This window comes from Phyllostomus hastatus, unplaced genomic scaffold (genome assembly GCF_019186645.2).
Source record: "Phyllostomus hastatus isolate PE091 unplaced genomic scaffold, TTU_PhHast_1.1 phas_contig_459, whole genome shotgun sequence".
NCBI lineage: Eukaryota > Metazoa > Chordata > Mammalia > Chiroptera > Phyllostomidae > Phyllostomus > Phyllostomus hastatus.
In genome coordinates this window covers 34,597-56,705 of record NW_025333883.1, presented here as the reverse complement: position 1 = coordinate 56,705, position 22,109 = coordinate 34,597, and the positions used below count along the sequence as shown (strand labels likewise).

The following is a 22,109-nucleotide window of genomic DNA, read 5'->3' as shown; positions in this document are numbered from 1 at the left end:
GTCGAGCTGAGCCTGCCCACAGCCTCGCTATGCCAAACACCTGCGTGTTTTGGCAGCCCGGCCCTTTGCCCAGGTTCTGCTGGTGGAGCAGGAGCCGCTCTGCGAAGGAGAAGTGACACCCCCACCCCCATTGCCTTCCTCTGCCTGTCAGAGGAGCCCGCCCACCCCGGGCCCCGCCCAGATACAGGCCCCGCCCAGCGGCCATGATCCAGAGCAGTTAGGCCCTGCATAGCCCCAGCTATGGGGCAGGACCCACCCCCACCTTTGCTTCAGATCCCACTCCCACACCTGCCCCTGCACCTGTACCTCCAGCGTCCACCACAGCATCTTCTGATCCAACACCTGCTGGTGCAACCAAGCAGGAGAACCAGTGGGAACTCCCATCAACAGACAGGACTTCCAGACTTTCTTCCCCGTCAAACTGTTTGAAGATGTAACAAGTGTGCTTGTGACAGGTCAGTCCTCTGAGAATATGGTCACTGAGATTCTGTCGATGGGCTATGAACCAGGGTAAGTGACGGCAGCCTGGGGAGCAAGGGTCAATGACCCAGACAGCCACACTATATCTTTAAAGAGAACCCCAGAGACAGAGAAAGTCAGGGTGTGCTTGCTCCCCCTCCAGCAGCTAGTTCTAGGGCTCCTCAGCTCAGGGCGCTGTCCCTGCAGAGTCTGAGACAGTAATACATGAGGGGACCCAGGGGGTTTACACAGACAGGACACTCAGGAGCCCCTGACACCAGCCCCTCCCCTGTGCACCCTGGGCTCCCAGCTGTTGAGTTCCTGAGGTCTCTGAGCTGTAGAACAAGTTCATGAGATCTGCGCCTCCTACTAAAAGCAGAACACACAGCTCCTACTTATTTCTGGATGGAGACCATTTTCATCCCTGCCACCTGGTGGGTGAACATCAACATTCTGCAGCTAAGTGACAGAAGTCAGAGAGAAAAGATCATGTTTTCTGTGACTGCGTTTGTATGAAGTGTCCAGGAAGAGGAAACACACAGAGACAGGAGTCAGGTGGGCTTGTCAGGGGCTGACGAGGAGGAGAGATGGGAGACTGACAGCTATGTGATATGTGGGTGAGTTGTTAGACACACTTCTTATTAAAACCAGATAAAATTGTGGTTCAGACTCTGTATATTGGATTCTAGTAAATTCCATATTTGAAAAGGCTCCATCTATGTTACAGGAACATATCTCATTTAAATTAAATGCAAGTCAGTTGCCATGGTTCTCTGTGGATCCTTTTTGCATTAGAAGTGTCCCCATGTCCCCAGGCAGTTTCAAGAGAGACGGGACTCCCACCAGGTCAGAAGCTCCCAGTGCTCAGGCTCAGCCCCTGCAGGGATTCCCGCCCTCACTCCTGAGTGTGGTGAGTCCAGGATCCAGGATGACCAGCGTCCTTCCTGTCTCCTCTCAGTCTGGGTTCACCTGCCATTCAGCCCAGGATGCTTTGTAGCTTGTGATGCCCCCTGAGGGCTAGGAGGGGATATATACATGGCTGCGAAGTAGCCCTTCTTCCCTCAAGTCTCTCAAGCCTGTGTCTTAATCAGGCCCAGAAGTGACACAAATGGAGCCTCTCCATGTCTCAGGCTCTGCTGATCCTCACAACACCCGTGAGAGCTGAGCTTCCACCCTTGTCTGCAGTGAGGGCAAAGGGAGAGGGGAAGGGACTGGCTCAGAACAGACTGTCAATAATGTTTCCCCTTGTCTTACATTAAAACCTGTGAATTGTCTGCAACTGGTGCTTCTGCCCAGCACATAGAGACAGAGTGACCAGTGTCAGATGCAGGGTCACCCCTCACAGAGCAGGGCAGTGAGGAGGCAGAGATGCTCAGGGGCCTGGATGGGAGGGATGGAGAGAAGGTCTCCTGTTCACAGAGATGAGGAAGTCACAGAGAGGAAGTGAGAGGAAGAGACCGAACCACACAACTGCACCAGGAGGGTGGGTGGATCTCTCTGTGAGTCAGGGGATTGTTTCATAACCCACTCCCCATGAATCCTGCCCCTCACTGGGGTGGACAGTCCTGGGACAGCTCCATGTGCTCCCCAGGCACCCAGGCAGGAAGTGGATGAACCCTCAGCTCTTCCTTCTCTTCTCCTGAAATGATGAACACACTCACAGCTCTGACCCCAAGTCCCTGTATCTGCAACACAGTTCCCCTCCACAGTCACACTCACATGAAGACCCAGGACATCATGGGGGTGTGACCCCATCAGCCTCCTCTCTGGCCTCACTGTGGACCCGCACTCCCAACTGAGAGTTTTACTCCCATGGACCTGAAATTACCTGTCATAGACCCTCCCTGCACAAAGTCTTTCCACAGGTCTCCACCTCACTCCAGCCCACCCAAGTAGCTCCACCTAATGCTCCATGTTGTTGGACATGAGGCTGAGCTAAACTCTCCATCCCAAGCAGAGCCAACTGGTCCCTACAAAACAGACCCTTCCCAGTGCCCACCTCCCCTCCCCAGACTCACACACCTGGGTCATGGACACACTGGGCTTGTCATGGGTGTCCCCTGAGTCCATCGAAACAGAGCACACTCTCTGCACAACTCCTAGACTGAGATAATGACAAAGATACATTCCCACCTCTTCTCACTCAGCTTCAATCATATTTGTGTTATGGGGTTTCTGTTTGGATTTCATGAGAAATTCTCATAAACCACAGAGAGTACTGAGCAGCTCATTACCTCAGTGTTACATTAGTGCTGGAGTTTTATCACAGTTCATCATCCATTCCTCACTCCTATAGCCCATTCCCACAGAACACCATCTTCTCAAAGCAGCAACCTGCTCACACCTTCCTTTACTGAAAAGTGTTCCATTTTCTGAAAGATCAAACCCAGGAGTCCCTGCAGGGAGCAGAGGCTCCATGGGACCAGGGCCCAGCACAGCCTGGTGACTCACAGCTCCTAGAATACTCACCCTCTTCCTGGTCGAGGGTCCTCTCAACCCCCTGTGCTGACCCCTAGTGTGTCCTGGTCCCTCCCTCACCTGCAGGTCCCCACACTCCATGACATCCACCTATATTCAGTCGCAGTGCTCCATTCTTCTCCTTCTCTGAAACTTACCAAAACAAGACCCACGTCATCTGTTGCCTAAATAATGCCACTGTCTAATGTCACTAAACAACACAGGTGTGCCCATGGGAAATCGGACACTTCCCCTAATGAACCTCATGCCTGGACTGGGCACCTGCTCAGGAAACATGGGCCAGATACTGGGATTGACAAAGGATGGAGGAAAATTTGCATTTACATTGTCTCAAAAAAAGGAAGTGAATTGCCCAAGGTCACACTGGTTTCTGAAGAGGCAGAGTCAGAACTGGAACAGAAACTGGGCTGCTCCTGGGAGCTGCCTGGCGCCCCCTAACCTCATGATCCAGAGGTGTCACCCTCTGGATCTGTGTGTTGCATGAGGTGAAGGCAGTGTGTGCAGGGTCTGCTGAGACTCAGATCTGGTCTGAAAGGTCCCAGATCCTGCTGTCTCCTCGACCATACAGGCAATACAGATTGCAGATGCAGAGGAAACTGAGTTTTCTCACAGAGCTGGGATCTTGTCACACCCTGTGTCTGTCTATGCAGCTGGGCCCTGTGGACTTCATGCATCATCTGCCCCACAGGGGACCCTGGGAGACACGTCATGACACTGACCTTCATTGCCCTTCTCTGTCTTGGTGAGTTTTGGGGAAAAGAGAGGAAAGGGTGCCCTCCCCTGCCAGGTCTAGGACCCAGGAGGCTCAATGGGGACAGGACTCCAAGGGGAAGGAAAAGTGGCTCAGGGGCCCAGACCAGGCCTGGAACTTCTGTGGGTGGAGTGAGAGGTAATCTCACAGGATTCTCTCTCAGGGCTGTGCCAGGGCCCATGGGACCAGCTCCAGGCAAGTGAGTCCTCCCCCAGACCTCCTGCTTCAGCACAATGATGCCCCTGGGCAGCTGGGGGACACACAATGGGTCTGGGCTGATGCTGACCAGTGTAGGAGGGGCCTTCGAGTGACAGCTGGGGAAACTGAGGGGACAAGAACACCCCTTGTACTTGCAGGTCTGATTCCTTTCCAGGAGTTCTCCCCAAACCCCACGTCTGGGCTGACCAAGGCCCCATGGTCAGCAAGGGGAGCCCTGTGACCATCTGGTGTCAGGGGTCTCTGCAGGCAGATGGCTACATCCTGTATAAAGAGAGGGGCTCTCAGCCCTTGGATACAAGGATCCCACAGACCTCCAGCAACAAGACTGGGTTCCTCATTCAGTCCATGAGCTCACAGAACACAGGGCTGTACCAGTGTGCATACAGCACTGGGGACACACTGTCTGAGAGGAGTGAGCCCCTGCTCCTGGTGATGACAGGTAAGGGGGAAACTGGGTCTCCTCCCCACTGTGGGCTCCTCCTCAGAGGATGAAGAGGACAGAGTTTGGCTTAGGAGGACCTCACCCCTCACAACTCACTCCTGGGGAAGGTGGGGTGATGGTCCCCTTTAACTCAGATCCTCCTTCTCCCTCAGGAGTGGACAGCACACCCTCCCTCTCAGCCCACCCAGGCCCGGTGGTGGCCTCAGGAGAGAACGTGTCCCTCTTGTGCAGCTCACAGTCCACATGGGACACTTTCCACCTGCTGAAGGAGGGAGGGGCTGAGCCCCCCCAACAAAGGAAATTGGAGCAGAGATCCTACAATGGGAGCTGGCAGGCTGTCTTCCCTATGGGACCAGTGAGCTCCTTCCATGGGGGGACCTACAGATATTATGTTTCATCCAGCTCCAACCCCAATGTGTGGTCACAGCCCAATGGCCCTCTGCACCTTGAGGTCACAGGTGAGGCAGCCAACACTTGGCCTCAATTCTTTCCTGTGCCCCAAATAACTGACCTAAACTTTCTGTCTCTTAAGCCCTGGGGGTTTTGGGTATACGTGACAGTAGTTCACTGGGGACAGAACCACAGGCGGGAGACTTAATGAAGGACATGTGAGAGGTCTCTCTGGAGCCCCAGTGGGTGGTAGGTGTGTCTGTCCCCTGAGTGACAAGGACCTTCTCCCCAGGTGTGTACAAGGAGCCCTCCCTCTCAGCCTAGCCAGGTCCCCTGCTTCTGCCGGAAGACAGTCTGACCCTCCAGTGTCACTCAGAACCGGGCTTTGACAGATTCACTCTGACCAAGGATGAGGGGCCCAAATCCCCCCAGCATCTCCATGGGCAGCTCAACCCCGACTTCCCCCTGGGCCCTGTCAACCTCACCCACAGGGTCCAGTACAGATGCTACAGTGGACACAACCTCTCCTATGTGTGGTCTGTCCCCAGCATGACCCTGGACATCCTGATTGCAGGTTAGGAGCCCTGCCCCCTGTCCTGACTGCCTGCTCAAGGCTCTGGCCCAGGATCACCATGGCGATGGTGGGGTCAAGGTGAGGGTCCTAGACCAGAGTCAGAGACAACAGAGGTTTATAGAAGGGAGTGAGAAAGGCGGGTGAGAGGAATGGAGAAAAAAAGATGCTCACTCAGAGGGACAGAGAGGAGCTGAGAGGGGTCACTGATAGTGTCCCTGGGGAAGGACAGTGTCCCTCAGCTAAGGGTCAAGAGTATGGACAGAGAAGTGACCCTCTGCACATCACAGCCCTCCTCTCCTCAGAAATGTACAGGAAAACTTCCCTCTCAGCCCAGTCAGGGCCCTCAGTGCCCTGGGGTGCAAATGTGACCCTGCAGTGTCGATAATGAGGTCAGGGCTGACACCTTCCACCTGCACAGGGAGGGGTCCCTGGATCCTCCCCAGCAGCTTTGTCTGCAGGACATGGCTGTCCCCTCTCAGGCCAACTTCACCATCAGCCCTGTGACCTCAGGCCACTATGGGACCTACAGGTGCTACAGCTCACACAGCTCCTCCCCCTTCCAGCTGCCACAGCCCAGTGAACCCCTGGAGCTCATGATTCCATGTGAGGGACTCCCACCCCATATCAATTGAGGGAGCAGACTCTGTCCCAGGACAGCTCTGGGCTGGGATGGGAAGGAGGGTGGAACAGTGAGGTCATCAAAGGGGGAATCCCACCCCATAAAGAGATGGAGAAAATGGGGAGTGTCACACCCTCTCCATGCCTCACCCCACCTGGGGGTCCATCCAGTGCTGGTGTGTGCAGGGAGGAGACTGAAGTGTGTGAAGGGACAACATTTGGGGGACATCTATTGGACTATAGGAGACATGAAGGCTCAGGCACACCCACAGCCTCCCCTGGCTCCTGTGTCATGAAGCAGCTGGGGTCTGCAGACCCTCCTCCACACAGACAAATTTCATGTCTGTTGGGTAGCAGAGTCCCCTTAGCCTAGAGGAGACACAGACTCCACCACACAAAGTGGCTACTTTCTCACTTCAACACTTCAACACATCAAATAGTTCCAGAAGGCCTTGTTTCCTAAAGTCCTAGAGATAAAGGTGGAGATGCAAAGAAGGGCCTCTTGTCTCAAGTAGCGTGGTCGTCACTAGGTCCCATGTGGTCAGTAGGGAGGAAATACATGAAGGGGAAGATGCCCAGCTCAGGTGGGGAGAAAAGAGGAGGAGCCACTCCTGCCCCTGTCCTGATGGTGATTCTAGGCCCCTAGGTTGTCCTGGTCCCTGTGGAATCAGACCCACATATGAGACACAGTCAAAGGGGCCTCTCATTCTGGGTCAGGGTGAGTGGGGATCCACTGATAGTCCAAGCCAAAGTGGAGTGGCTCAGCCCCCTTGAGGTGAGTCCCAGTGACAAAATCCCACCTGTATCTGGGACTTGCTTCTCCCATCTATCAGAGCAGAATCCAATCCAGGATCTGAAAAAGCTCAGTCAGTTTAGAACTTTGATGCCAGTGAATTCCTGTGGGAGAAAGAACATGAGCCCACTCTCAGGTTGTCTTGGATCCACGTGGGGACCACTGTCATTATGTGGGTGTGGGAGGACAGCAGGATTTCTGCTCCATTTCCTTGAGCACCAATGGTCAGCTGAGTCAGGTCAGCCTCCAAAACACCTCCCATCAGAACTCTAGTCAGTGCCCCCTTCCCCCTCCCAGAGTTCCCTGTACTGCCTATGATTTCATTTGTCACATCAACGGAGCCTGTCTGGGATCTATAGAAATTTGTATTTTCATGCAGCTGTGCCTCTAGACATTTATTTTTTCATTTATCTTTTTGCTACTTTCTTCCCAATCTTCCAATTAGATAACAAGCTAAATGAACACTTAGAGGTTATGTTAACTTTGGTAAATCTCAATACCAAAAATATCTATATTGTACATATTCTATCATTTGTTTCTCAGAAAACAAAGATTGATAGAAAGAAGAAAGGAACATGATATGGAAATTATGTTCCTGAGTCAGAGACAGAAAGAGGTAGTTGAGGTGGAATAATGAAAACATACAACCAGCCATCACTCCTTCATGTCCTGACATTCTGGACAAATTCAAGTCCCCCATGTGCACATTGGTTTTTCAAAGCAATGCAAGTCCAGACCCCAGAGATGCTCACCTCGGGGAACTGAGTTGGGTACCATTAGTTTCAGAGACACATTAAAGATGAGAAAAGAGATGGGATAAACAGTCCTATATCTCCTGGCTGGCGTAGCTCAGTGGATTGAGCGCGGACTGCGAACCAAAGTGTCGCAGGTTCGATTCCCAGTCAGGGTACATACCTGGGTTGCAGGCCATGACCCCTAGCAACCGCACATTGATGTTTCTCTCTCTCTCTCTCTCTCTCTCTCTCTATCTCCCTCCCTTCCCTCTCTAAAAATAAATAAGTAAAATTTTAAAAAAACAATCCTATATCTCTTCTCTCATATCCTATTGGTTTTCTTTTCCTCTGGAGCTGCTGATCCTCTGGGATGATTGGAAAATAAACCAGACTCCAAGAGTAGAGAGCAGGGGAAATTCTCAGTTATGGGGCTGTGCTCAGAGCATCAAAACAGGTCCATGAGATGCAGGTGCCCTGGTGGACATGCAGGGGGACTGGGGTGGCTTGAGTCTGTCCTGATTTCTGTGATGTCTTTACCCACAATTCCTAGCTTATCAACCCCAAGATTACATAGTGGAGAACCTCATCCAATTGGGTGTGTCTGGCTTGATCCTCATGGTCCTCAGGGTGCTGCTGTGTGAAGCTCGGCACAGTAGAAGAAGACCCCACGATGCTGCCAGGTGGTGAACACAGGGGACAACAAACCCACCAGTCAGCGAGGTGGAGCCTGGAGAGAGTCTGATGATCCCAAGAAACTCTGGAGGGAACTGTGGGCACCCCTGGGAAAGAGCCTGCTGAGAATGTGGAGGGTGTGGGTGTGGTTCCCATGCAGGGAGAGGTGGGGCTGCTGCTGCAGAGGCTTCTCCACAGTTAGACTGGGCATCTCACCTCACTGCACTGCTGACTTTCCTGGACTGGCCCCTCTGTTCTCAACCCCGTGACCTGGTGCTCAGCCTACGTCACAGGTTTGGATCCACACCTGGGCTCACCCCCCATCTCTGGTCTACTTTCATGTAGGACATTTTTCTCACTTTCATTTTCCACATTCACAGACTGTGCATGTCTTAGGTCAGACAACAAATCTGTTCTAAACAACTGGTTAAAGGGATAAACACCTGGTTAAGGGATAAACACCAGGAATAGTTTGGACAGATGGACACAGACAATGGAGTGGTGGTCTCTAGGGGGAAGAGGTCAGAGTTAGACAGAGAAGGGTGGAGACAGTGAGATACAGGGTGAGGAGAGACTTGATTTCAGAAGGTGAACACAATGCCATATACAGATGATGAAACATAGAACTGTGCCCTTGAAACCTCTGTAATATTTTTAAGATTTTATTTATTATTTCTTAGAGAGTGGCGGGGATGGAGAGAGGGATGGAAGCATCCATGTGCCAGAGAAACACAGATTTGTTGCCATCTGCCTGGGCCCTGGCCTGAGACCCAGCTGGGTGCCCTGACCAAGAATGGAGCAGGGGACCCTTTGGTTCTCAGGCCAGTGCTCACCTCACTGAGCCACACAAGCCAGGGCTGACACCTGTGGAATTGTATGAACTCATATCACTGCAATAAATGTCATTGTAAAAGACTAGTTTGGGAGAAATAAATCCAAAACAATCATGAAAAACACTGCCTTGTCCCATCAAGGACTGCAATGTGTATCAGATAATGGACCTGGTGTGTTTTCTCCCAAAACTCCACAGGTGTGTGAAGTGACATCAGGCTGTATGTTTGTAAACCAGCTCCCATAAAACACGAATTTTTTCATAAGCCCTGATTTATGGCATTGGTCTAATTCCTGGGTTTAAATGTTCCTTCCTGTATTCCTTCCTTTTGTTTTGGTTTTGTTTTTTTGCTGTTACTCATGTTGTTATTTTTTAAGTCTCCCCCCTCCATGATCCCAGTATAGAGAAAAGGGGTAAAAGACAGACCTAAAGGTCTTTTGAAGGATCAACAGGAACTATATATAATTTATTTATTTTCATTGTTTTATTATTGTTCAAGTACAGTTGTCTGCATTTACCCCCCACCACTCCCACCCACCCCAGCATCCCTACCTCCCTCCCCCTTATTCTTAAAATCTCTTAAAATTATTATTGCATTACAGTTCTCCCAATTTCCTCCCACTGCCCTCCTCCACCAATTTCACTGCCCCTCTCCCCCATCCTGCTGCAACAGAAAACGTCCTCCCTATTGTCCATGTCCGTGGGTCATTCATACACTTTCTTTCCTAGTCCCTTCCCGTTTTTCATTCTTGAGGGCGGGGGAGATGCCCACCACCATCTCCCGCACCCCTGGTCTTTCTCCGGATACATCATCCTCACCGAGTCCCAGCCGCATACCTTTTCTGGCCTATGGGCTTGGTGACTTGTGTGGATTACTTCGCTCCATTGTGCTCAGGACCGGCTCCCTGAGCATAATGTGCTCAGAGACCAGCCAGGCCCAGAGCAGGGACCCCATCGCAGGTCCAGAAGTGCACAGGGTATCTCTCCCAGGACAGAAGCCACTGCTGGGCCACCCCTGCTGGCCGCCAGGATCCTGTCCGACCTGCATGGTGGGCCCACAGTCCCAGGGAGGCGTTGTGCCACCCATCCTCTCCCCATCCCTCTGGTCCCTGTCCGCCCACTCCTGGGTGGTATCCTAGGCCTAGGCCACCGCTGCCAAGAGCCACCGCACTCCCCTCCTTGGCTGCACCAGAGCTCCTTCAAGTCTGAGCTCCTCGTATCACTCGCGCCTGAGACACACCTGGCTGCCACAAGAAGTTCGCATGGCAGAAGGAGCTGGTCACCACCGGATGCACACAGGGCAGAAGTCCTTCCCCTGCACTCTCTGCACCAGCAGCAACCACCTATCCAAAATCGTGCTCCTCCACCCTGCTTCTGCCTTAACTGCTCAGGAGCCTGGAACACGCAACACATTGCCTGGAAGCCTGGCCAGAGAGCCATGCACAGGGCAGCCCTTGGCCCAACTCCGGCCGGCTTGCCAGGGTAGGTGCAGCCCACCCAGTCCTCGCCCTGCCCAGAGGTGCAGCACCCTTGGTTATCAAGGCTTAGTTCCAGTGACCCCTTCAGACCTTAACATTCCTCTGATCCCCTCAAGAGCACAAGAAGGAGGTCTGAGACTACACAGGGGTCAGCTGGACTTTGGAGATGGCATGGATGGCAGGTGCCCCTGTCTGTAAAAGTCGTGGCCTATTTTTAAAAAATAACAAAGAAAAAAAAGAGTTTTTTCCAACTGGCCAGATACACTGAAAGGTGAGGACCAGACCTACAACCTGAGAATCCTGCCACAAGAGGGAGCCAGAAGCACGAAGCCAGTCCATCCACACAAGGCCCCAGAAGCCCCAGAATACAGGCAGGACCAACAGAAACCATCTCTCCCCTGAGGGCAGCTGGTCAAGCTTTCAGGAGGTGACTACGACATCAGATACAAAGAGAGAACACAGCACTCCAAAGATCAGGAAGAATCAAAGTCTATCCCATCAGCAAACTTTCTAATAACATCCCAATAACTGAACACAAAAACACAGAGAACAACAGTTTACTCAATATATAATTCAAAAGAAGCTTAATGTAGTATAAGACAAAAATAGAAATACAATTTCACAAAGTCAGGAAAACCTTACATGGGCCAAATAGCAAATTCAACAAAGAGACAGAAATCATCAAATAAAACCCATAAATTCCACGGTGGAAAAATTGCGTGAATGAAATGCACAATGGTACAGGGGGGCATCAACCAAAGAATAGAACAAGAAAAATACAAGAGGCCAATATTCTTATCAAACATAGATGCAAATATCTCAATGAATATTATCGTGAGGAATCCAAGAGCACATTAAACTTTTGGACACCATGATCAAATGGGATTTAAAACAGAGTCTTGATAATTCTCAAAAATGCTTTAACATGTGAAAATGAATAAGAGTTTCCACCACAACAATAAATTAAATGATATAAAACATATGTTTGTTTGAATAGATACAGAGAAGACATTAGACAAAGTATACCATTCATTCAAAACAAACATTTCATCATAAACACTGTCAACAAATTGAGGATGGAATGACCACACCTCAGCACAATAAAGGTCACATGAGGAAGCCCACAGTGAACATCAGGCTCAACACTGAAAACCTGAGAGTTTGTCTTCTGAGATCAGCAACAGGACAAGGAAGCCCACTCTCCCCACTCCTGTGCAATTCACACTAACTGTCCTAGGCAGAGCCATCAGACAAGGAAAAGAAACAAAGGGGTCCAAACTGGAAAGAAAGAAATAAAACTGGTTGCGGATGATACAATCTTTTATACAAAAATCCTTAAAAACTCCACAAAAAATGGTAAAAACTTAAAAACAAATTCAGTAAAGTGGCAGCATACAAAATGACCATTCGGGAATCAGTGGCATTTCAATATGCAAAATAGAAAAAAATTAGAAAAAAATAAAGATTTAATTCCATTTACAATAACATCAAACACAACCGATAATCACTAAGGAGGTGAAAGATCTGGACCTTGAAACGTCCACAACTTTGGTAAAAGAAACTGAAAGGACACAAATAAGTGGAAATATGTCCTGCGTTTACAATTAGCAAGAATTCACTATAATGTGTATACTGACCAAACTACAAATTCAGTGCAACTTCTATCAAAATTTCAAATGCACTTTTCACAGAAATAGAAAAGGCAATAATAAAATTCATACAAAACCACTCAAGCCCACCAATAGCCAAAGCAATCTTGAAGAAGAAGAGAGAGCTGAAGGCACCACACTGCCTGATATCAAATTTTGCTACAGAGCTATAATAATTCAAACAGCATGGTAATTGAAACAAGCAAACAAAAAAAGACATACAGACTAATGGAACAGAATCAAAATTCCCAAAATAAACCCATGTCTTCAAGCCAACATGGAGGCGTAGGTAGATACAGTGTGCCTCCTCCCACAACCAACATAAGGACAACAACAAATTTAAAAATAGCCCTGGCTGGCGTAGCTCAGTGGATTGAGCGCGGACTGGGAACCAAAGTGTCCCAGGTTCGATTCCCAGCGAGGGTACATGCCTGGGTTGCAGGCCATAACCCCCAGCAACCGCACATTGATGTTTCTCTCTCTCTCTCTATCTCCCTCCCTTCCTCTCTAAAAATAAAAACAAATAAAATCTAAAAAAAAAAAAAATTTAAAAATAAAACACAACCAGAACTGATAGAAAATCAAACTGTATGAAAGTCCAACAACCAAGGAGTGAAAGAGAAACATTCATCCACACCAGTAGGAGGGACAGAGATGGGCGCCCATGTGAAGACATCTCACAGCAAGGCAGTGGCTAAAGGACCAGGCGAGGTGGAAGTTGATGGACTGGGAGATCCCACATTCGTGTGCAGATACACTGGGAAGAACAACTGAGGAGTGAGACAGTCCACGCAACCCAGGGATCCAGTGTGGGGAAATAAAGTCTCAACACCTCTGCTGAAAACACCTTTGGGGGGTGAGGTGGCAGCTAAAGAAATTCCCAGCCTCACAGTAGAGTTTTTTGGAGAGACACACAAGGTCCTAGAACATACACCAACCCACCCACCCAAGAATCAGCAACAGAAGGGCCCAATTTGCTTGTGGGAAGTAGGGGAAGTGACTGAAAACCAGCAGAGAGCAGAGCAAGCAGCACTGTTCCCTCTCGGAACTCGCCCACACATACAGCATCACAATGCAAAGACATGGGTGGCCCTGCCTTGCTGAACACCTAAGGCTCTGCCTCTTACTACATAACAGGCACTAAAAGAGAAAAAAAAATTGCCCAAATGAAAGAAAACATAAAAGCTCCAGAAAAAATACAACTAAGTGATGAAGAGATAGCCAATCTATCAAATGCACAGTTCAAAGACCTGGTCATCAGGATGCTCACAGAATTGGTTGGATATGGTCACAAATTAGAGAAATAAATGAAGGCTATGAAAAATGAAATAAAGGAAAATGAACAGGGAATCAACAGTGACAGGAAGGAAACCAGGACTCAAATCAAAAGTTTGGAGCAGAAGGAAGAAACAAACATTCAACCACAACAGAATGAACAAACAAGAATTCAAAACAATGAGGAGAGGATTGGAAACCTCCAGGACAACTTTAAAAATTCCAACATCTGAATCATAGGAATGCCAGAAGGAGAAGAGAAAGAGCAAGAAATTGAAACCTTATTTGAACAAATAATGAAGGAGAACTTCCCCAACCTGGCAAAGGAAATAGACTTCCAGGAAGTCCAGGAAGCTCTGAGAGTCCCAAAGAAGTTGGGCCCAAGGAGGAACACACCAAGGCACATCACAATTACCTCACTTAGCCAAGATAAAAGATAAGGACACAATCTTCAAAGCAGTAAGAGAAAAGGAGACTGTTACCTACAAAGGAGTTCCCATTAGACAGTCAGCCGGTTACTCAAAAGAAACCTTGCAGGCAAGAAGGGGCTGGAAAGAAGTATTCCAAGTCCTGAAAGGCAAGGAACTACATCCAAGATTACTCTACCCAGTAAAGCTATCATTTAGAAGGGAAGGGCAGATAAAGTGTTTCCCAGATAAGGCCAAGTTAAAGGAGTTCATCATCACCCAGCCCTTACTATATGAAATGTTAAAGGGACTTATCCAAGAAAAAGAAGATAAAAAATATGAACAATGAAATGACAACAAATTCACGGCTATTAACAACTGAACCTAAAAAAGACAAAAGCAAAAACAAACTAAGCAAACAACTAGAACAGGAACAGAATCACAGAAATGGAGATCATGTGGAGGGATATAAACAGAAGTGGGAGAGGGACAGAGGGAAAAAAGTACAGAGTATAATTAGCATAAATGATAGGTAGAAAATAGACAAGGGAAGGTTAAGAATACTATGGGAAATGTAGAAGCCAAAGAACTTACATGTACAAACCATGGACATGAACTGAAGGGGGAGAATGTGGGTGAAGGGGGTGTGCAGGGCAGAGGGGGATAAAGTGGGGGAAATGGGACAATTATAAGAGCATAGTCAATAAAATATATTTAACCAAAAAGAAATAAACCCATGCATTAACTAATATATACTAGAGTAAAGAAATCCAGTATTTTAATCCACTCCTAAAATCTGCCATTTCCTTGTGCTTTCACCATTTACATCTAATCTAATTATAAATAAGGTTGTTTTAGGTTTCCCGTTTTATTGTCACATCTGCTGCTTTCTCTTCAGGTTTCCTATTACTGCCCTCTTTGTGGTTTTGGATGGTTTTTTAGCATCCATTCTACTTTATCTATGGGAATTCTAACGATGAGTCTTTCTACGTTGCTTTTTCAGTGACGGTTGTAAGTATTATAATATACAACCTAATTTTACAGATTCTACACAGAGGAGGTAATATTAACCTCTACAAGGTCAATGCAGAAGCCTCACAACTGTGCAGTTCCCTCTACACCCACTGCCTTGCGCTGCCGTTGGAATCTGTAGTCCATCCACTCATGACACACCCCACTAGATGATGTGTCCATTTCTGCTTTCAACAGCCATGCCTGTTTTTTTAAAGTTCAGAGGAGAAAAATAGGCTATTGCATTTACTTAGATATTTACTTAGATATTATTGTTCTTCTCTAATTCTTGAATTTCCAAGGATCTCTTTAGAATTATCTCCTGTCTTCCTGAAGAACTTGTCTGTTTTAAGCAGGTCAGATGCTCAGGTTTCTGTTATTTCACTTCCTTTCCTGAAGAATATTTCCAGAAAAATTCAAGGCAAAATTTTCTCACCTCTCAGGACTTTAAACTCTTCTGGCTGTGATGATTTCTGATGGGAAATCTGCAGTCATTCCATCCTGGTTCCTCCATGTGTGATGTGCCATATCTGTCTGGGTGCATTTAATTTTCCTTGACTAGTCTGATGATGCTCATGATGTCTGTGGGCTTGGTTTTCAAAGATTCATAGCTGAGTTCCTTGGGCAGGTAAACTTATAGATTTCAAGAAATACATGACATGATCAGCTATCTATTTCTTCCAACATCCTGTTTCTTCATTGATATTATTCTCATTTTGTTCCTAGTTCAGGAACATAAACTGCCTCACAGATCCCTGACTCTGTTCCTTTTCACGTAAAAAGCCTGGCTGCTCTCCACAGGGGCTCTTACCTGATGCTGCAGAGGGGGTTCCCAGTGAGAGAGTAAGAGCTCTGCTCAGGGAGGAGGGGCCCTGAGGAGCCAGAACTGACCCAGAGGTTTCAAGGGGTATGATGAAGGTGAGGCTGGTGCTGACTGATCCAAACAGGAAGTCAGTGAAGGGAACTGTTTGGGGAAAGAAACTCCAGGGTCCCAGCAGGGCCAGACTTTCTTGTGAGAAACAGTGACCAGTCTCCTCAGAACCTCCTCATGCCACCCTCCCCACTGGGGGTCATCCTGCCAGTGACAGCCCCACTGACCCCTCCAGGCGCCAGGAAAAGAGTGGAACAGCCTTCTATTCCCACTCTCCCACTTTCCTGACAGTCATCCACTCCACCCCTGATGTCCCACTGAGCCCCTCTGGACAATGTCCCCCATCCATCACAAGACTCAATTGTCTTATCATCACATCAGCCTGCTTCCTGCAGCTCCAATCCAGGCCCCACACCTTGTTCAAGTCTGCTCCTCTCTCCACCTCCTGAGGACTCTTCCTATAAAGGACGTGGTCTGAGCTTGCCTGCTCCCTTCCTCCAGCAGTTGCCACCCTTAGAGCAGATCCACGTTGCACCATCTGACATTGAAAGCTGTCAGTGGTCAGGCTGGAGCTAAACTCGCCAGCCCCAGGAAACACCAGTCACCCTCCTAAATTGAAACCACCACTTAACCACACTCCCCTCCACCACAAACCACCCACAGAAACTGAGCTATTTAAAAATCCTGCGCTTTCTCTGCTGTTCCTCAGCCACTCTGAATGTAGTCACCTACTTCCCAAGATCAAGAAAAAACCAACAGCTGTCCTGCCTCATCCCAGTCAACTGTAAGTGCAGTTGGCATTACAAGTTTGTGTGAATGACTTAAAATACTGATCTACATGCCATCTGTGGGCCAGGTGAATGTTGGAATTTTATTTCTGATGGAGTTGATTATCAGTAGAGCCTGTTGGCATGATGTTTTCACAAAGGGGTAGCCTTTTGAAAACATAAATTTGTTTGTCCCACTGACTCCAAGATACAATCCAAACTATCTGCACGGTGCTCCAGATCCTGTGTGCCCAGGACACAGCCTTTGCCTGACTGCGGCACCTTCTCAGAACGGCCCAAGCTCTTTCTGGTCAAGGACGCCCCACTGCCCATGGTCTCTGGACTGATCCCTGCTCATGCCTTGGGTCAGCCCATCCCAAAGAAGGACACCCTCACAGCCAGGACCCAGGTTGCATGACTGTCGTCCTGTTACTGAACCTCACTGCCTTGTTCTTTCTCCCAACATGGACAGTCTCACCAGACTGTAACTGATCTGTCTGCCGTCTACATATCAGCCTGTCTGTCCTCATTCCTCTGAGCCCTGTGAGTGCAAGGACAGAGTCCAGCAGCTTCAGCAGTGACTCTCCAGGGCCTGGCACCAGGACTGCAGAAGGTGACTGCTCACCACATGCTGCCTGATGGTCTGGCCAGTGGGAAAGAGGAAGAAAGACGGCACTGACAGGGTCTCAGTAGAGGGAAGTGACTTAACAAAGGACACAAAGATCAAGAAAAGGCAGAGTCACAACTGGAACAGAAATTGGGCTGCTCCTGAGTCCTGCCTGGTGTCCTCTACCCTCATGTTCTGGGACAGGTGTCACCCTCTGGATCTGGGTGTGATACAAGGTGGGTGCAGAGCCTGTGGGGTCTGCTGAGACTCAGATCAGGCTGAAATCTCCAGTTTGCTGACTCCTCTGGCCCCTCCTACAGGGAGGGGCTACTTCCCTTCCTGCCAGGCCACTGATGAGGAACCCATGACCTGTCACACAGAGCTGAGGCTGTGTTAACACACCATTCGTTACTCTGTGTTGCTGCTGATTTTATACATTGTCTGCGCACTGGTGACCATGACAGGGAGCACCACGACCCCGACCCTCACCATCCTTCTCTGTCTCGGTGAGCTTGGGGGAAAGATAAGGCATGGGATCCCATCATCTCCCAGGTGCTGGTTCCAAGGGGACCTGGGAATGATGAGTCTCAGTGGGAACACAACTTCTAGGGAAGAAGAGGTGGCTCAGCCCGAACTCTGACCTCAGGACTCAGGGGCCTAGAACAGGTCAGGAGCTTCGGTGTGTGGGTGAAGGAAAATCTCACAGGGACTCTCTTCCAGGGCTGTGTTGGGGCCCGTGGGACCAGGTCCAGGCAGGTGAGTCCTCCCCCAGACCTCCTGCTTCAGCACAATGATGCCCCTGAGCAGCTGGGGGACACAGAGTGGGTCTGTGCTGATGGGGACCAGTAGGGAAGGGCCTTGGAGTGACAGCTGGGCAACTAAGGGGGACAATGACACCCCCTAACACTGGAGGTCTGATTCCTTTCCAGAAGTTCTCCCCAAACCCTCCATCTGGGCTGACCCAGGCCCCAGAGTCAGAAAGGGGAGCCCTGTGACCATCTGGTGTCAGGGGTCTCTGCAGGCAGATGGCTACATCCTGTATAAAGAGAGGGGCTCTCAGCCCTTGGATACGAGGATCCCAGAGACCTCCAGCAACAAGACCAGCTTCCTCATTCAGTCCATGAGCTCACAGTACACAGGGTTGTACCAGTGTGCATACAGCACTGGGGGCACGCTGTCTGAGAGGAGTGAGCCCCTGCTCCTGGTGGTGACAGGTAATGGGGAAATTGGGTCTCCTCCCCACTGTGGGCTCCTCCTCAGAGAATGAAGGGGACAGAGTTTGGCTTTAGGGGGGCCACACCCCTCACAGCACACACCTGGTGAAGGTGGGGTGACTGTCCCCTTTAACTCAGATCCTCCTTCTCCCTCAGGAGTGTACAATGCACCCTCCCTCTCAGCCCACCCAGGCCCGGTGGTGAACTCAGGAGGGAACGTGTCCCTCTTGTGCAGCTGACAGTCCACACAGGGCCCTTTCCTCCTGCTGAAGGAGGGAGGGGCTGAGCCACCCACACGCCGGAATTTGGAATGGAATTACAGTGCTAGGAGATGGCAGGCTGTCTTCCCTGTGGGCCCCGTGAGCCCCTCCCATGGGGGGACCTACAGATGTTATGGTTCCTCCAGCTCCAACCCCAATATGTGGTCACAGCCCAGTGCCCCTCTGCACCTCGAGGTCACAGGTGAGGTGGCCCGCACTTGGCTTCAATTCTTTCCTGTCCCCAAATAACTGACCTAAACCTTGTGCCTAGTAAAACCCTGGGGGTTGTGGGGTCACTGATAGGGGTTTACCAAGAACAGAACCACAGGTAGGAGGCTTAATGAGGGACATGTGAGAGATCTCCCTGGAGTCCCTGTGTGGGTGGTAGGTGTGTCTGTCCTCTGGGTGACAATGACCCTTCTCCCCAGGTGCGTACAGGGAGCCCTACCTCTCAGTCCAGCCAGGATCCCTGCTGCTGCCTGGAGATAGCCTGACACTCCAGTGTTGCTCAGAGCCCGGCTTTGACAGATTTGCTCTGACCAAGGGCAAAGGGCTGACACTCCTCCAGCATCTCTATGGGCAGCACAGCCCCGACTTCCCCCTGGGCCCTGTGAACCTCACCCATGGGGGCCGCTATAGGTGCTACAGTGGTCACAACCTCTCCTATGTGTGGTCAGCCCCTAGCACCCCCCTGGACATCCTGATTGCAGGTGAGGAGTCCTGCCTGCCCCACCTCCTGTCCTGACTGCCTGCTCAAGGCTGAGGCCTAGGTTCACCTTGGTGTTGATGGGGTCCAGGTCAGGGTCCTTGACCAGAGGCAAAGAGGACTGATGTCTAGGGAAGGGAGTGAGAAAAGGGGAGTGAGGTACATGGAAAAAAAGATGCCCACTCAGAGGGACTGAGAGGAGGTGAGAGGGGTCACAGTCAGCATCCCTGGGGAAGTACATGGTCCCTCAGTTCAGGGACAAGGGCATGGGGGGAGGGGTGACTCTGCACACATCACAGCCCTCCTCTCCTCAGGAATGTATGGGAAACCCTCCCTCTCAGCCCAGCCAGGATCCTCAGTGCCCTGGGGAGCGAATGTGACCCTGCAGTGTCACTCTGAGGTCAGGGCTGACACCTTCCACCTGCACAGGGAGGGGTCCCTGGATCCTCCCCAGCATCTTCATCTGGAGGACACAGCTGGCCCCTCTCAGGTCAACTTCACCATCAGCCCTGTGACCTGGGGCCACAGTGGGACCTACAGGTGCTACAGCTCACACAGCTCGTCCCCCTTCCAGCTGTCACAGCCCAGTGACCCCCTGGAGCTCCTGATCTCAGGTGAGGGATTCCTGCCCCATGTCCTTTAAAGGAGCAGACTCTGTTCCACGACAGCTGAGGGCTGGGATGGGAAGAAGGGTGAAACAGTGAGGTCATCAATAGGGGGAATCCCTCCCCATAAACAGATCAAGAAGATGGGGAGTCCCCCTTCCTCTCCATGCCTCACCCCACCTGAGAGTCCATCCAGTGATGGTGTGTGCAGGGAGGAGACTGTCATGTGTGAAGAGCCATCATTTGGGAGACATCTGTTGGACTACAGGGGACATGAAGAGACAGGCACACCCACAGCCTCCCTGGTTCCTGTGTCATGAGGCAGCTGGGGTCTGCAGACCCTCCTCCACACAGACAAACTTCATGTCTGTTGGGTAGCAGAGTCCCTTTAGCCTAGAGGAGACACAGATGCCACCAGGCTTCTGCTATTTCTCACTTTGTACTTCAACACATCAAATAGTTCCAGAAGGGCTTGTTTCCTAATGTTCTGGGGATAAAGGTGGAGACATAAGGAAAGGGTCTCATGCCTCAAGCAGCAGGGCGGTCACTGGGTCCCATTTGATCAGTGGGAGGAATTATGTGAAGGGGAAGATGCCCAGCTCAGGTGGGGAGAAAGGAGCAGGAGCCACACCTGCCTCTGTCTGTGTTGCTGCTTCTAGGCCCCTGAGTTGTTCTGCTACCTGTGGAATAAATCCCACATAGGAGATGGAGTCAGGGAGGCCTCTTCTTTATGGGTCAGGGTGATGGAGATCCTCTGACTGTCTAAACCCAAGTGGAGTTGGCTCAGCCCCCTTGAAGTGAATCCCAGTGACAAACTCCCACATGTATCTGGGATTCGGTTCTCCCATCTATCAGAGCAGAATCCAATCCAGGATTTGAAAAAGCTCAGTTTACAACTTTAATGCCAGTGAATCCCTGTGGGAGAAAGAACATGAGTGCTCTCTGAGCTTGTCCTGTCTCCATGGGGGACCACTGTCATTATGTGGGTGTGGGAGGATGGCAGGGTTTCTGCTGAGTTTCCATGACACCAGGTGGTCAGCTGGGTCAGGTCATCCTCCAAATCACCTCCCACCAGAACTCCTGGAAGTGCCCACTTCCTCCTCCCAGAGTTCCCTATATTGCCTGTGATTTCATTTGTCACATCATCAGAGCCTGTCTGTCATCTATAGATATCTGTATTTTCATGCAGGTGTGCATCTGAAGATATTATTTTATTATTTCTCTTTTTGCTACTTTTTTACCAATCTTCCAATTAGATTACAAACTGAATAAACACTTAGAGATTATGTTAACTTCGGTAATTCTCAATACCAAAAATGCCTGGGATGTACATAGTCAATTACTTATTGTTTAAAAAAGACTGATAGAAAGAAGACAGGAATGAGACAGGGAAATTATGTTCCCCAGTCAGGCACACAAAGAGCTAGGTGAGGTGGAACAATGAAAACATACATCCAAACATCGCTCCCTCATGTCCTGAAAATAAGGACAAATTGAAGTCCTCCAAGTGCATCTGGGCTTTCCAAAGCAATGAAAAACCAGACCCCAGAGATGTCACCTCAGGGAATCCAGTTGGGTAGCACTAGTTTCAGAGACACATTAAAGAGTTAAAGAGATGACCTAAGCCATCCTAAATCTCTTCTCTCATATCCTATTGGTTTTCTTTTTCTCTGGAGCAGCTGACCCTCTGGGATGATAGGAAAACAATCCAGATTCCAAGAGTAGAGAGTAGGGGAAATTCTCAATTACAGTGTTGTGTTCAGAGCATCAAAACTGATGAATGAGATGCAGGTGTCCTTTCTGGTGGACATGCAGGGGGGACTGGGATGATCTGAGTCTGTCCTGACTTTTGTAACCTCTTTACCCACAATTCCTACTTTACCAACCCCAAGACTACACAGTGGAGAACCTCATCCGCTTGGATGTGTCTGCCTTGATCCTCATGGTCCTCGGGGTGCTGTTGTTTGAAGCTTGGCACAGTTGGAGAAGACTCCACGTTGCAGCCAGCAGCTGAACACAGGGGACAACAAACCCACCAGTCAGTGAGGTGGAGCCTGGAGAAGAGTCTGATGATCCCAGGAAGCCCTGGAAGAAACTGTGGGTGCCCATGGGAAAGAGTCTGCTGAGAATGTGGAGGGTGTGGGCCTGGTTCCCATGCAGGGAGAGGTGGGGCTGGTGCTGCAGAGGCTTCTCCACAGTTAGACTGTGGGCGTCTCACCTCACTGCACTGCTGACCTTCCTTGACTGGCCCTTCTGTTGTCAACCCTGTGACCTGGGGCTCAGCCCACATCACAGGT

At 49.9% G+C, this 22,109-nt stretch overlaps 2 pseudogenes; both read left to right on the top strand.

Annotated features, from left to right (window-relative positions):
* Nucleotides 1-262: 262 nt before the first annotated feature.
* LOC123822889 lies at nt 263-9,177 on the top strand (annotated as a pseudogene).
* An 8,224-nt stretch (nt 9,178-17,401) lies between these two features.
* LOC123822887 lies at nt 17,402-22,109 on the top strand (annotated as a pseudogene).